The sequence below is a fragment of the Struthio camelus genome, chromosome 4 (assembly GCF_040807025.1).
Source record: "Struthio camelus isolate bStrCam1 chromosome 4, bStrCam1.hap1, whole genome shotgun sequence".
Classification (NCBI taxonomy): domain Eukaryota; kingdom Metazoa; phylum Chordata; class Aves; order Struthioniformes; family Struthionidae; genus Struthio; species Struthio camelus.
Window position 1 is genome coordinate 33935479 of NC_090945.1, and position 15790 is coordinate 33951268.

At 38.4% G+C, this 15790-nt stretch overlaps 1 long non-coding RNA gene across 1 annotated transcript; it reads left to right on the top strand.

Moving 5' to 3' along the window:
- Positions 1–434: 434 nt before the first annotated feature.
- On the top strand, positions 435–15084 carry LOC138067178 (uncharacterized). The gene is made up of 4 exons (XR_011140946.1): positions 435–571; positions 13149–13292; positions 14591–14775; positions 14856–15084. It is a non-coding gene; the product is annotated as an uncharacterized lncRNA (long non-coding RNA).
- The last annotated feature ends 706 nt before the right edge of the window (positions 15085–15790 follow it).

Below are 15790 nucleotides of genomic sequence, written 5' to 3' on the forward strand. Positions count from 1 at the left end.
GAAAGGATAAATAGTAGGCATGATGGGGAGGTAATTCCTTCTTTGCACGAAATACCATAGGGCTTCAGCTAGGGCTTCAGCTAGGGTCCTCAGCCCCCTGGCTTTCCTCCACTAGTGTGCAATAACTGTGACAGAACAATCCCTACACATAGTGTAGGATTTGCCTCTGGAGTAGAAGCAAGAGGGCTGCCTGTTACCAAACACGCAGTGAAGTGTTACTCATGGCTGTCAGGAGAAGCAGGGAAAGTCGCAGATCTGCCTGGCTAATGGGATGTGAGGAGAGTGAGGACAAAGGGTGGGTTCGGGTGGGTTTGTTTGTTTTTTTCTGAAAACAGGAAGCAGCATTTCTTCTCTGGACAGTACTTCTTGGAAACAACAAGCAAAAGAGGAAGTGCCCGATTAGAAATGACTTGACACAGGGAAGGGACTTTTTTTTTGGCCAGATATGTTTTTGCTGATGATACAAAATTGGGGGGAGCGGCTGATCCACCAGAGGGCTTTGCTGCCATTCAGAGGGACCTGGACAGGCTGGAGAGTTGGGCGGAGAGGAACCTCATGAAGCTCAACAAAGGCAAGTAGAGGGTCCTGCACCTAGGGAGGAATAACCCCGTGTACCAGTACAGGCTGACCTGCTGGAAAGCAGCTCTGCGGAGAAGGACTTGGAAGTCCTGGTGGACAACAAGTTAAGCATGAGCCAGCAATGTGCCCGTGGAGTGTTGCCAGCAGGTCGAGGGAGGTGATCCTCTGCCTCTACTCAGCCCTGGGGAGGCCTCATCTGCAGTACTGTATCCAGTTCTGGGCTGCCCAGCAGAAGAGACATGGCACTACTGGAGAGAGTCCAGCAGAGGGCTACAGAGATGATGAAGGGACTGGAGCATCTCTCTTATGAGGAAAGGCTGAGGGAGCTGGGCCTGTTTAAGCTGGTGAAGAGAAGACTGAGGGAGGATCTTATCAATGTACACAAATATCTGAAGGGGGGGGGTGTCAAGAGGATGGGGCCAGACTCTTCTCAGTGATGCCCAGCAGTAGGACAAGAGGCAATGGGCAGAAACTGAAACACAAGAAGTTCCATCTGAATATGAAGATAAACTTTCCTGTGAGGGTGATTGAGCACTGGCACAGGTTGCCCAGAGACGTAGTGGAGTCTCCTTCCCTGGAGATGTTCAAAACCCACCTGGACGCAATGCTGTGCAATGTGCTCTAGGTGACCCTGCTTGAGCAGGGGGGTTGGACTAGATGATCTCTAGAAGTCCCTTCCAACTTCAACTGTTCTGTGATTCTACAATAGGGGGGCCAGGAGTAGTGGGGGGAGTGACTGGAAGAAACAGAATAGCCTGTTCTGAAGGGCTGCAAGAGGAAACCTGCAGACTTAGCAAAAGCTATAGTTCAGGAACAATAAGGCAAAATGAACTAATCAAAAGCAAAGCTCTGCAACAACACGGTAAGTGATAGCAAACATCACAGCAGACTAAAATTAGTAAAAATACAAGCAAACGCTACCAAGAGGGAAAGACTGCCCAGAGGGCTTTGATATCATAACTTTTAATACCTCAAAGTGAGCCAGTGAGAAAACTGTTCACATGAAGGGTGGTGGATTGGCAGTGCTCTCTCCAAAATATTATTTTTGGGCTGCTCATCTCTAGTGTGGCTGGTGACGTGGCTTCAGGGAAGAAGGCTCTGCACATTTGTATGGCATGCAAGTTTCTGAAACCATACTGAGCCCTAGAGGATTCTTTATACAGTAACTAAAAAATGAGCTAAGGCTGTTAATAAGGACAGTGTTGTCCAGGCAGTACTTGTTATTCAGCAAAAATCCTTGAGGATTTCAGTCTATTTAAGGTGTTTCCTTTCTGCGGACACTACAATTTGCCTGGCTGTCAGCTATCTAGGTGTTTGACATGCTTGGATTGCTTGCTTATAGTTTGGGTGAACTGCTTGATTGCATTCTGAATCAGCCTGGGAACGCCTAGTCATTTTGTTTAGGCTCTCCGTCCCCTATCTCAGCATACGCTTGGATGATTGTATGCACCCTTCAGTGTAGTAGGCTTTTATTGCGCGCACATGCTCATGCACATGCACCCTGCCCCCATCCAAGTATCTCAGCATTGTTAGAAACTGTGCGCTGAGGATTGTACCTCTCCAGGGTTGTCGGTTTTTTTTGGTTTCCACATTTTGGGAGATGGTGAGGATAAAAACCTCAGTATGATTTTTTTTTGAAGCATCAAACTGGAGCAAGACAGCAGTAGCTGTGAGGGGTATAAAGCTAATGTAGAGATGGATCCTTATGTTGCAAACTAAGGATTGAGTTAACATGTGCTTTCAGGGAGAGGAAAAAGAGGACTTGGCATGGATCAGATTAGGGAATGAAGGAATTACTTGTTGAAAAGGAAGATAGCTAGATACAGAGATGCAGCTCCTGGAATAGAAGCCAAAATCACCTTGCATAACACTTTGGAAAAGTTGCCCAGGCTAATTGTACAGCCCTAGATACACATACTGAAGACACAAAGAATTATAAAGTAAACGACAAAGCCACAGTATCTTAAGAAAATGAACTAAATTTATAAAACTTACAAAATATGCATATTTTAGAACACGCTTTATAAATAATAACTTAGGAGATTGGTTGGTACAGAGAAGAAAACCTTTGCTCAACGGAACATAATTAGCTTTATTTTATACTGAATGTTTATAGCAACAGGTTGGATTCATATATGGGTTTTAAATTACTGTAACTGAAAAACAGCAATTGGGAGTCTGAAGGGAATAAAATTACTCATTTTGACTAATTTAGACCACTGATATAGGAGGTCAGACTCCATAAGTTTCCTCTGTTGTCAGTAGAGGGACTACCAGAGGGAAGAAGAGATTGATTCTCCTCTAGGAAAATGTAAAGCTCATAGAATTGAAATGGCTACAGTAAGTTTCCATGCTTGACCCTATAGAAGAATCTAGGTGAACTATTTTTAGTGTCCGTATCAATGTAACTGCATGTCAGTGAATAACATTGACGTAATGAGTTGGTTATAAAGTAACTACTTACCTGTTAGTAAATAATTTCAATCAGTTATTTTTGTGGGCCTAGGTTACATATTGCCAAACAAAAATACGTTGCAGAGTAAATCATGTTGAAATAAAAAGCAGGCCACTGATCCAGACATAGTACCTTATAATTCATCAAAAGGTGACCACTTATCTTTAAAAATTTATCATTCTATAAGAAAATTATCTTAGATAAGAACGATCTACTGAGAATGCCAAGAAACAATCACTTTTTGATAATCTTGTTTTCATAATCCTTCTCTTATTGCCTTTTAGATAAGTAATTTAATTGTAAGTGGCTGAAGGTTTTCTTAGGCTCTGTAATAGATTTTTTCTGGATTCTTTCTTAGTGAGAAGTTTGGTAGAAGAGACTGAAAAAAACATTTAAAAGCACCAGAAATATAAAACCAGCATTATCTTTCAGAAATCTCTTACCTATCTGGATCAATTTATCTTTGAAGATGTGGCACCCATAATGTTTAACTCGGAATCACTGCACAATGAAATGGAAGTAGGTGGAGGAAGGTTAGGACCATGCAGACCCCTCCCTTGGCAGCAGCAGTGGAAACAGACATGCTGCTAAGGACAAGAAGAACGGAGACTCCAGCAGAGTACAAATACAACTACAAAAAGCTGACTTTTGTTTTAAGGCACTCATGCAAACAAACATACAGGCACTTGTGTCTACAGTTCTTACCGGGGAACAAGAAGTAACACATAAGCAAACATTCAAGTTGAGCTGTGGCGTTTTTGCTAATGGTCATACAGTTTCCATACAAAATCTCTGCTTTCTGGAGTTGCAGCACTGGCAAAAATATCAATAAACTGTCTGTGATCAGTGTAAGCACGGAATAGTTACTTGGCAGGAACTGCTGAATTAGACCCTACACTGAACACAGTAACTGTTACTTAACTAACCTTTGCAGTGCCATGAAGCAGGAGAGAAGTTATTATACACACCTACTAATACCCCGGGAAGCTCAAATCAAGTGACCTGACCAAAACTGTGTAATGTCGGTTAAACTGGTAGTTGTGCTCTCAGTACTGTGCCAACTGTCCCATGAAGAATAAAGGGGAAAGTGTAAATTGCTCATATAATGCTTAGTAGGCAATTAGTTAATTAGAAAAGAATTGCAATAAAAAAGACCCTTATGTGGGTGTAAAGGATGGGTCTTGGAAGTATGACTGCGATCGTAAGTTATGCCTACTGGTGGTCTGTGGAATCTTTCCATGTAAAATGTTTCCAAAGATTCAGTTCTTCAAAACATAGCTCTATTTAATTTTAGAAGGAAGCTACTCTGAATGCCTGAGCACATGCATCACTCTCCTCATTCAAAACTGGATATTACAAAAGATTCAATGTAGGTGAGTCAAGTTGGACCACTGGCCTTTTGGGTCGAGCCTTTGTGAACTTGAAACAAGGGGAAGCAAGCTAGAAATGTAGGTTTCCAATTGATTTTCTGCATGAGGCAGCTAACTACATGTAAGCTCCTTTTCCTTCTCTTCAGTCTATAAAAATGGTTTTAAATTCATTCCTGTATGAATTTAAAGTGAGACAGATATGCAGACAGAACTCCATATCTACCCAGTTAGGTAGACTTACAGAAGTTGAGATTGGTATTTTTGAAAATCTTGAGCACAAAGTGTTGTAGCAAAATTTTGCCATTAAAGTTAATAGGACTGAGATTTCTCTCATCCTCCTGAAAGATGGTCTGAGGACTAAACTTCTGTTGAAAGCTTTGGGACTCTATGGTACTTAAGTACATTACAAATTCCAGAGTTTCTTTTTATTCATTTCTTCCCCTTCCTTCTCCCCAAGTTAATGAAAGTGTAAGAAACCAGTAGTGATGAAAAGCTCTGGGCTTCTCTGCCCTTCTTAGGAAAAGCAGATGACAAGATACTTAATCAGTGGAAGACCAAGAAAGCAGCATGGTGGGGAAGAGGCAAAACCAGTGTACTTGCTTCTTCTATAGACAGTAGAAGAAGCAGAACTGACAAGTAAATAAGAAAATTAGAGTCTCAGAGCCCTCACAAAAGGAAATATAAATTATTAAATAGCAGGTATCAGTTAAAATAGCATCTGAAATAAGTTATTTTCTGGAAAGTAAAGATATATTAATTTAAAGGAAATAAAAATCCATCTTAGCTGGCAATCAGGGAAAGTCCTAGAAAGTCCCCTAAGATTTTTCTGGTAAGATATGCGCCACATGCACCAGACAGGGAAGATAGGATATACAGTACGCTGGGTGACAGGATGGGGGAATGAAACGTATTCCTTGAGGGAAGCATGGTGCTCACATGCTAATAATGATCAGTGACTAGATCTGACCCACAGAGCTTCCATTGCCCAAGCCAGAGGAAACTTAATCTTGTTTGAACTGGAACAGACTCAGTATTCTGGAGGTTCGTACTTTAGCCCTTCTAGGTATGCTCTCTGTAACTCTAGCTGTACCTCATTCTCTCCAGCTATAAAATAGTAAAGATAATAATGCTTTATCTCAGGGGGTTATGTAAATCTATAAATGATTGAAATAGTCTAGTAATGGTGGCTATATGGGGAAAAAAGCAAGGAAATGCATTATCATCAATCTTAATTTATTTTAACTACTATGCTCATAGAAATGTATTTGGCTAAAAAAAAGTTCTGTTGAACTCGAACTACAATCCTTCTCATTATCAAACTAATGCTCACTAGTTTACAACATGACTGATTACAGGTTTCACCTCTGTAGAAAAGACCAGGTATTTTGAAAATGTATGTTACCTTGACTTATGTTCTATTGTATGTAATTACTGAGGAAATCATTGCAAAATTGTGTTTAGAAGACAAAGCTCCCTTCTGTTGAGGTTAAAATACTCTGACAGTAAAAGGTATGCATCCTGTAGGCGCACTTTGAATTGTATTTCTCCTATCTTCAGAATCCATAAATAGAAAGGAAATTCAAGAAATGAGCATTTCTTACTTACGCTGAATTTAAAGACAGCATGTTCTCTTATATAAGCAACATGTTTTCAATAAATTGTTTCAAGCTGTACAAATGTGTTTGCCAATCCTCAAAGCAATCGTTTGCAGCCAGTTTTTTTGGATGATAATAAGATTAATGATAAAATAACACTGAAAACAATTTTAAAATAACCTTAGGGATTTAACATAAATCCATAAAAATAAGGAAATTCTGAGCTAAGGCAGCCAGAGTGTATTTAACTTCGTCTTGTTTTGCTTCTCAACTACAACACATACAATCGTTCATTAGGAGAAAAGGGTCTAAGAACACTTGATAAAAGTGTAAACCACATGTGCTATTTGAAAGAGCTGTGAGCACAGTAAGGCTAAAAGGATGTTGTGTTTATCTTAATTACAAGTGGCTTTGTATGTTTGTTAGAATGGCTAGATAGTTTTAAAGAAAATATTATGTATTTTATTTCCTCTGCTTGTTTTTTAAAACTGTGTGACTAACATTACATCTAGCTGTCATCAATTTCTTCCAGTGCCCCAGTTCACAGTGTAATAGTAATTACTGTAGTTAATTTCAGTTTTCATGAAATAACAACTATTTTTATTGTATAATGCATCATAATGACAAGTTTAATCTTGTCTTGAAAGCCGTATGATCTCTGTATTGATATATCATCTTTGCTATAAAAACATTTACAATAATTGTTGTGTAAACAGGGATTATACTTTTTCAATATAAAATATGCTAATACTTTCTTACTATCTTTGTTTATATAAATGACCAAGAGAGAAAACCCACAGAAAGACTAAACTGATATTGAAATAAATCTCTCACTGACCAAGTACTTTTTTGGACTACGAGCATGTCTGTTTACATCACATAAGATTTAGTCTTGGTGGGTATTATTGTAAGTCAGTCCTCAGTCATGAAGTCCCTTTGCCGTCTTAGCTTTACTCTCCCACATATGCAAGTTAAGATATGGGCTGTAAGAGATCACTGTTTTCTCTCTTCTTTTCACAGGCTGTCTTTATTGGGTACGTTCCTCATTTTTCGAGTGCCTGACTTTGAGACCTGAGACTGATTTGCAGGAATTTGAGAATACACAGCTACAGCTGTGTTATGCCATGTGCTCAGAAAACTTAAATTTTTACTTGTCTCGATTGGCTATCCAAAATCAACAGATACTTTTGGCTTTAAACTTCCTGTGCCTCAAATGCAAACCTGTAAAAGGAGGATAATAATATTCACCTTGCATGGTTTTTGTACTGGATCTTTTTTCTAAAGCAGTTTTTTTATGCCAAATTGCTTAAGGTTATTAAAGATGCAAATAAGGAAAATTCAACCGTGTAATTGCACTGACAGTAACAGGATATATCAACAGGCTAGAAACTTTAAATCTGCTGCACAGACCTGCAACGTGATCTGAAGGAACAATTATTAGCAGTATTAGGTTGTAACCTTCCTGAAACAGAAAGGCCTTATGAAGCCTAGTGTGCTCATTGCAAACAGAATCTCTGAAGACTTACGTTATAAGTTCTGGCGAGTACCTACCGAACATGTGCAAACTACAGTTTTTCAGACATTTATTAAATAGCTGAATTTGGGTTGATTTTCCAAGGACAAGGATGAGATGCGTCCCTTAAACAAATCCCCTCACCCTGAATTTCTAGTCTCAGCTCAAAAATACATTTAGGCTAGAGTCTTCATATGGAAGATCTAGCACAAGGAAAATAACATCTTTCTTTTAAGATGTATTCTTGGAAATTAATATGTTTTTTGGCAGAAAATTTTATTTAAAAAAAGGCTGAGGAAGCCTCTCATGAAAGAAGTCAGGTCAAAGTTAAAACTGCAAAATTACAGACAATGCAAAAAAGCAGTCTTATAATGAGATGTTTTGGGCAGCTATCATAATAATGATCCTGCTCTATTAGTCTGTAATTAGGTCATTTCCTTCTGAGATGGCCAAGAAATAAATCCCTATAAATACGAGCTTATGTGACACTAGTGACAAGATAATATAATGTTTGGTACAAGTCACTGCCTGAAATCCTTGGATGTAAATATATAAAAATATAAAATAACATCTTGGATATGAACGCATAAAGCTTTGTGACACCACCTTCTGAAGTAGGCAGGCAGATAAATCAGGCAAGGTCAGGTGAAACAATACACCCCAGACCTCACATCAGTGGAACTATCAAAACAGAATCCAAAAATGCCTTATGCCAGGCCCTGATCTAATCACTAGGTACCCATCAGAGACTAGATGTTTAAACACCTAAGTGATAGAAATGAAATATATATTCATCTTTCTCACGCTCAGAGTTGGGGATATAGAGATCTGGAAACTGTGAGCTATTTCAGAAGACTACTTCCTGAAGTGATATTACACACTGATGTCTCAGACAGTGTTGATTGAATTTGTGACAACACTTTGCCAATACAGTGTCATCAGTTCAGCTAGGTGCCATAAACCAAATATCTGGTCGTGGAAACAAAATATCTTAAGACTTTGCAGAACTTCGCGCTGTGCTGAAAGAAGCTGAACATAACACAGTCTGTGCAAAATATTACAGGAACAGCAGGGAGTAACCCTGTATTTAGATTGCCAAATGCTCTGCACTGTACAAGTGTCTTTTGACCTTTCTGGAGAAAGCTGTAGTTCTTTCTTCATTTATGGGAAGTCTCTGAAATTCAGGCAGAGAGAGCAACTTGGAGCCAAAGAAGTGCCTTTTCTTTGTCTCATAGAATTCTGCTCAGGTGTGGCTGAGGCATAAATTGTTTTAAACCCACCATTTCCCATCTATTGCTTGCATTCCTTCTATAATGCCAGAACCAAAGGCTCCAGTTCAAGCAGAAAGGATGGGCTGGCCAAACAGCTCATGGCTGAGAAAGAGGAACTGCATTTGCCTTCTCCCCCTTCTTTCCACTCCTGGCCATGCTCCTCTTGTCAGTTCAGTTTGTGCCAACACCGACATCTCTAGGATGTGCCTGAATTCACTGATCTGGCAGAAAACTAATTCTGCAACAAGAATTTTGACAGTGAACAAACCGATTCGATTCAATGAAAGGTCCAGTGAGAGGGACAGCCAGCACAAGGCAAAAAGTAGCATCGTGTGGCCAGAAGCATGATGGAGTAGGGACGGGGATGATGGGAGAGCAAACTGGCCTTTTCAGCAGCAGTGAATATTTGGTTCGGCTTAGCCACTTGTAAAGGTGTGGTCCAAGGCTATACCAAAACAACAGCTTTTATTCTGCTAGTAGCTGTGGGAACAGACATTTGAGGGAGACGGGTAGAGAGATTAGACTGAATATCTTTGAGAATTTCTTCTACTCTACTTTCTTCTACTTTGACCCAGGATATATGTTTGGGGACAGAATAACCCCTATCATGAATCTCCTGTTATTATTTCAGTCCCTTTGTTCAGTTATATTGCAGTAGTGGCATATCAGAAGAATTCAGCCCTGTTCCTGATGGTGGCTCATTACTAGGTCTTCAAAGATTTAAAAAAAAACAAGAAATAACATTCAGAAGTTAGATCATCAGATGAAATATATTTAGGAAGTGCTGAAATGCTTGAAAATGAAATTCTTGATGTTGTTGTGAGCATCCCTAATTTAGTCCTCTTGTGTTGTGTGCATTATGGTACCTGATTCAATAGCATGATTATCTTTCCTACAGCTTTCCTGCAGCTTCATCTTTCAGTGAATGGAATTGAAAGAAACTCTTATAACGAATGCCCTAGGAAAAACCATGAAGAAATTAAAAATTCTGTGTAGACTTCATATGGTGGGCAATAAGTAAGTCACTAGTTGAATGATGAGGACTAAATATTCTACAGCTGCCTCATTCTCCGAACATAGTCAATTCTGTATTTAAAGGTAGACTCTGGGGGGAAAATAGTTCTTAACTGCAGAACTAAAGACATTATCACAATGCTGGCATAGAATGGGGCTGAATGACAATTCTATAGGCAATCTCAATTTTGGCAATACCTGGCTTTAAGAATGCTTGATTTTGCAATCTTAGGTGGGGGGGGGGGGGGGCCTGCACAATTGCTTGTATGTCACTAACATTGCAGAAGTGAATAGCCATTCAAACATCTTCCCTATGTGTATTGTGTTCTTTAGTCCAGGAGAATTAACTCCTCTCTACGCAAAGCTTCAAAAGGGAAAATTATGTACTATTAAAATAACTTGTCTTAGAGCTTCATATGTTCACTTAGATCTTAATCAAGCTATTATTGTTATTAAAATATTCTGAAGCGAATTCAGATTTCATAAATACAGATTTTTTTTCTGAGCTGCATTTGCATGCAAAACAAGTTAGAAATGTGCATACAGCCTAATGGGACTTATTAGTTTCCATAGTATTTGCTTACAGTTTCTTCAGTGACTGTGCTGGGGACCCTAGTGATCTCAGAACTGTTTCCCCCATTTACTTCTTTGATATCTCATTAAGGCCCAGTTGCAAGAGAGCCTCCTGCTGTCTTCTATGTACAGCTTTTTCAAGATTGTGAAAAAGGCACAGTAGAATCTCAATTTAATTGGCAAAACAAAATGAAGTAGCTTAGGAAAAAGCTCCCATTGCATGCGTAAGTCTTGTTTTTTTGCAGCTAAGTATTGCAGTGTTCTCACAACAAGGATGAGTTAGACATTTTTGGTATCCTTATTTTTCATTTTGGTTAATTTAAGACCCATCCGTCATACTTACCTAATATAGCTAGCTTTTTTTTTTTTTTTTAATTTGAGTTTTATAATAACTGTCACCTGTATCCTTATAAACCAAGAAATAATACCATTTCCAAACTCTGCTTTGCTTTTGTGGCCTTTTAGTATCTATTTTTTAGTAAGTTTTGTATACACAAACATACAGCAGTCTTTAACTCAAGCTAAAATAGAAACAATCTTCTCCCCTCTTCTGCATCCGCTTATGCCAAACCTTCTTTCTAGCATTAATTTTGCTCGTAACCTGTATTACCATTAAAGTGCATTTGTGATGAATTAGCCTGTAACATATAGTATACTCAGGACATTATACACCAGGCAATAAGCCACAGGAGGAGGCTGAAAATCTACAGATTCCTCTCCTCAGAGTGTTCCAGTTGCTTTCATCCACACAACAGTCTTCAGTGCTATATGCAATAGCTAATATTCTATCATGTTTCTTATGTTTGTTTTTCTTTCTCAGTTCATTGCTTGCTCAGTCCTAATTGCCTTTTCTCTGCTCTCTGCTGAGCGCCTTCGAATTTTTTTCTCCTTTTCATCAATACTTCTTCCTCACATACTTAGCATAACAGTGTAAAAAATGCATCACAGTTTTCCCTCTAGGGGACCATTGTGAGTTTATAAGGCTGTAATAGCTTTAAAAAGATGCAGATGATGTGGCTTCGGGACATCTGATAGCTCCTGACTGCCCCCAGTACAATGCCTGGTATCATTACATCATAGGAATGCCTAAAGCATTTCAGTTCTCACTTACACCTTTTGAATCTAGAGTTACAGACTCCTGATTTATAGGGATGTGAACAAGAAAGGAAATTAGCCAACAGCTAATAGTTCTTCTTGATGGTACAATGCCTTACGACGACACTCAACTGTGGGTTCCTTTTGCAATAACTATTCCAGCTACAGAGTTGCTGAATACATCTGAAGCATCAAAATATATTATTTTAAAAATTACAGAATAGCTTGTTGGTATTGCTGTTTAAACAAAGTCTTGCTTAAACATGCCAGTGAGAACTACAATGTCTATAAAATATGTTGTGATGGAATGCAAAGTGACCACCTGAGACAGTTGTGAAAAAAAAACACTATACTAATACAAAGAACAAAGTATAAAGGAATTAAACTCCTGAATGGATGCAATCCTAAAACATTCAAGAGTCCCAGAAAATGATGTTCTCCAAATAATGTTTAAAACAGGGAAGGATACAGTCACAAAATCATGGAATGGTTCAAGCTGGAAGGCACCTCTGGAGATCGTCTAGTCCAACCCCCTGCCTGTTCAAAGTAGGGGCAGCCAGAGCAGGGTGCTCAGCGCTGAGTCTGATTGGGTTTTGAGTATCTCCAAGGATGGAGACTCTACAGCTTCTTTGGCTCTCCCTACTACAATTTTGTTTTGGGATAGCTCATAACAACAGCTAAATAGAAAACACTCAAAAATACTGTTTCGCCAAGAATTTTAGGAAACATTCATTGATATTTTTCTAAACAAAATTCCAACTTTCAATTGCCTCGAGTAGGCTAAACCTTGTAGAGCAATTATAGGTGACGCTGTAAGGGTGCGTTACATGGGAAACAGATGGCAAAGTTCCTTCCATCTGCTTGCTCTAGCAGAGCTGTTCTAAATACTCATTTCCATTTTCTCTATTTGCTGTCTCTAGTAACTTTGAAAGTATAATAGGCCAAATTCTGTGCTGTCATATATGGGATTGCTGCCACTAATATTAATGAATCTTTTTTCAGTGATCTTGACAAAGACTTTGGTCCAGTGTTTCCCAGCAGTGCTGCAGAAGTCATGCACCTGCTCCCGTCTTCATTCAGTGCATCACAAACTCAGGCTTAAATTTTCCATGGAGTGCAGAAGTATAACTTTTTGGAAAAACTAAAACAAATAAAGCGTTTTTTTTCTCTTTGACAGATAAATGGTTAAGCAGATTAAAATGTAGTTGAAAGTTTTCCTTTTAAAACTAGTAATAAGATTGTAGAGTATTTTGCTTATGAGTAATGGATTGGAATCAATAACTATTGGCCTGAAAGTTGTTTTCGTTAACCTCCATCACTGTAGCACTTCAAAACCCTCCCATCATGTTGAGGGTCCTGTTATGCCATCACCAGAGGAAGACACTCATTCCCCCCCCCTTCCATAAAAAACCTGCCAGGGCCCAAAAGATCTGAATCCAAATTTTCCAAAATTCAGGATTGTTTTAGCATAACTTGAGCACTTACTTCAGAGCACATCTAATTTGAAAATTAATTTCCTGTTTTTCTCAAGGTCTTGCTAAATATCTTCAACAAATTAAAACTAAGTATTGCCAGCTCCACCAACAACTTTACCTCCAGTGATATTCCATTAATAACCTTTACTAAACAAAGTTAAGTAAAAAAGTAATAAATTCAACTTTTCTTCTTTCTCCCACTGGGCAGTCCACTCCCTTGCATGGAGTTCAGCTCTCAGTCCAGACCACCCACATTATCAATGAATGCTCTGATGTTGCCCTTCAACCACCTGGAACTGGACAGCTGCCTTTTAAAACAGACTACACCCTCTTTTACTTCCTAATGTCTCAGGTATATATTTCAAAACTTAAACACTTTACAGATAGGAATAATACCCAGTCTACTGCTGTAATTATTGCTAAAAGTTTACTATCTATCTGAGGAAAAGGAAATATGCAGCAAATAAAATTTTCAGTAAACTAATATCATACCTCATTATCCATTTCAACCCAGCTAGAAAGTCAAGCTTAATACTGAACCTGAGGAATCAGACTTGCACACCTATAATTCCTGTGATCCTGCAGAAGTTCAGGGGTACACAGCCTCTTGGTTCAAAAGACTGGGTGTTACCTGCTTGTGTTTTAGGAGAAACACAGGTTTCTTGAATCTGTACAATGCCCTGGTGATTTAGGCCTCCCTCACATATCTGCCCATAAATCTGAAAGTAAATGTTCTTGAGAATTTACACCTGTGAGGTATCTCTCTCTCTCACAGACCTATAGGCAACTGTAGTCTCCCAAATCCTTGGCTCACTGACAACAGAAAACAGGATATAATTATGTTATTATGATATAATTGTCAAAGATACTTAAATGGTCCATTCCCATCTGCCTAACAACTTCAGAGATTAGCTCTGGAAGGAAAGCTACAATCTGTGTCCCAGAAAAGAGAGCTGAATATGAATATGAGTTGAAAGTGTATTTGGCTGGCAGAGAGAAGTGGCCTGCTTAAGGAATCATGGAGACAAACTAATGAAAAATAGCAATTAGCTCTGGTAGTACCACAAGACTGTATGAGAGTCTACCTAAGAGCCTCAATTTCTAGACAGTGCCCCAGCATTAGCAACCAGGTAATCAGTTCACTACTTCTCTACTCCCAGCCTTTGTTACAACCAGAGAAAGCATCATAATTTTTAAAAGAGAATTTCTTCTAGTGATATGCAGTGCAGAAGGAATTGTTGATCAAGACCTCCTCAAAAGTGAAATACTGATCAACATCTAAATATATAAATAAAAGATCATTTACTGTAAATGATGTACTTTGATCTTTGAGTCAAATTCAGCCATGGTGTAACAGCATTAATAGACCCTAAGGATTTGTTTGCCTCTTAAAATATTTTTTAAATGTTCTCATCCTGTTTCTGGAAAAAAATATGTGATAACAGATTTGCAATGTGCTTGATTTACATTCTTAGTTTATTATGGGCCAACCTAGCCCACATTCACATTCCAGTGTCTTCTCCTGAATAAACTGAAGCACCTTCCAGATGTGGTTGATACACTGATTATGTTTCTGCACTGCAAAAGTAATATCGAGATTTGTTAATTACAAGCACAAGTTTTTATTTAATTTAGGTTTTTGCCTTCCAGTAAACTCAGCTTTTCATACTGCTAAAGCCCATTTTACAAGATTTAAACTGAAAGCTCTTTGAGGTTAATCTCCTGCCAGTATGGGAGGATCCACTTCCCACTGCGTTCGCATCACTAGGAGACTGAGGTTCAGAGAACTGCAGACCACCATCAAGCCAATTTCACATGAGCTGAAAGAAATGGAGGTAGGAGAAACACCAACTTGTAATTTTCTGAATTAATCCTTCATTTTGCCCTGCCTTATCTGTTTTTTTTTTTCTTTTAGATGAAAAACTCCATGGGATAAAGAACTGTCTACATTTTTGGATTTGTGCAGTATCAAGTACACTATCATCAAAAGAATTATAATTCAGTAGTGATGAAACAATGCCAGCTATAAAGGCTTTAACTAGAGACAGAAAGAAAAGTACTTGAAAATGTATCAGCACCTGTTTTAATGTGTTTTTAGGTAAAACTCAGTTCCTTTTACAGATAGCGCTTTAGAAAATGATAGCTATTCATAGACCTAATATTTTAAATTTTTTCCTTTCATTGTTCATGCTGGATGCTCAACAGTATTTAAAAATGAGTTAATTAATAAAATGTGTGCAAATACGTCTAAAAGCGTAACTTGCTTTCCTGGACTAGATGGAGTCTTATGCAACACTGGATTTTAAGCAGCATTCCACTGTGTTCCATTTAATTCTTTGGAAAAGATCCCTAAGAGAGAAATTCAAAAATGCTAGCCTCATTGATTTTTAGAGCCAGTATGTTTCTCTTCACTTCATGGCTGCCAAGAATTTTTAGTCACTAAGAACATACAAACTTGCATATATTCAGTACACTTGCGCAAATATATGCATTTTGAGATAGCCAGTAGTCACTAGACACTAGCATAACTAACTATTACACAAAATATCAATAAGGTGGTCTCTCAGATCCTAAAAGACCATTCGTAGAAGTAGTTTAATTTTATAGGGTAGCTAGCATAGTTTAAGGCAAACTTTGTTAGATTAACTGGCTTCTGAAGGAAAGATTTTAAAAAATCTTTCTAAAAATGCAAACATCAATTTAATACACTTAATATAAATTTGCCAGACCTTATTCCTGCGCACTTCCCTTTATGGAAAGATATTTGCTCACATGCCAATCTGAGATGAGTCTGCTGCTACAATATTGTGATAATATATGTTTCTTTATAGTACCTGGAAATTCACTGCA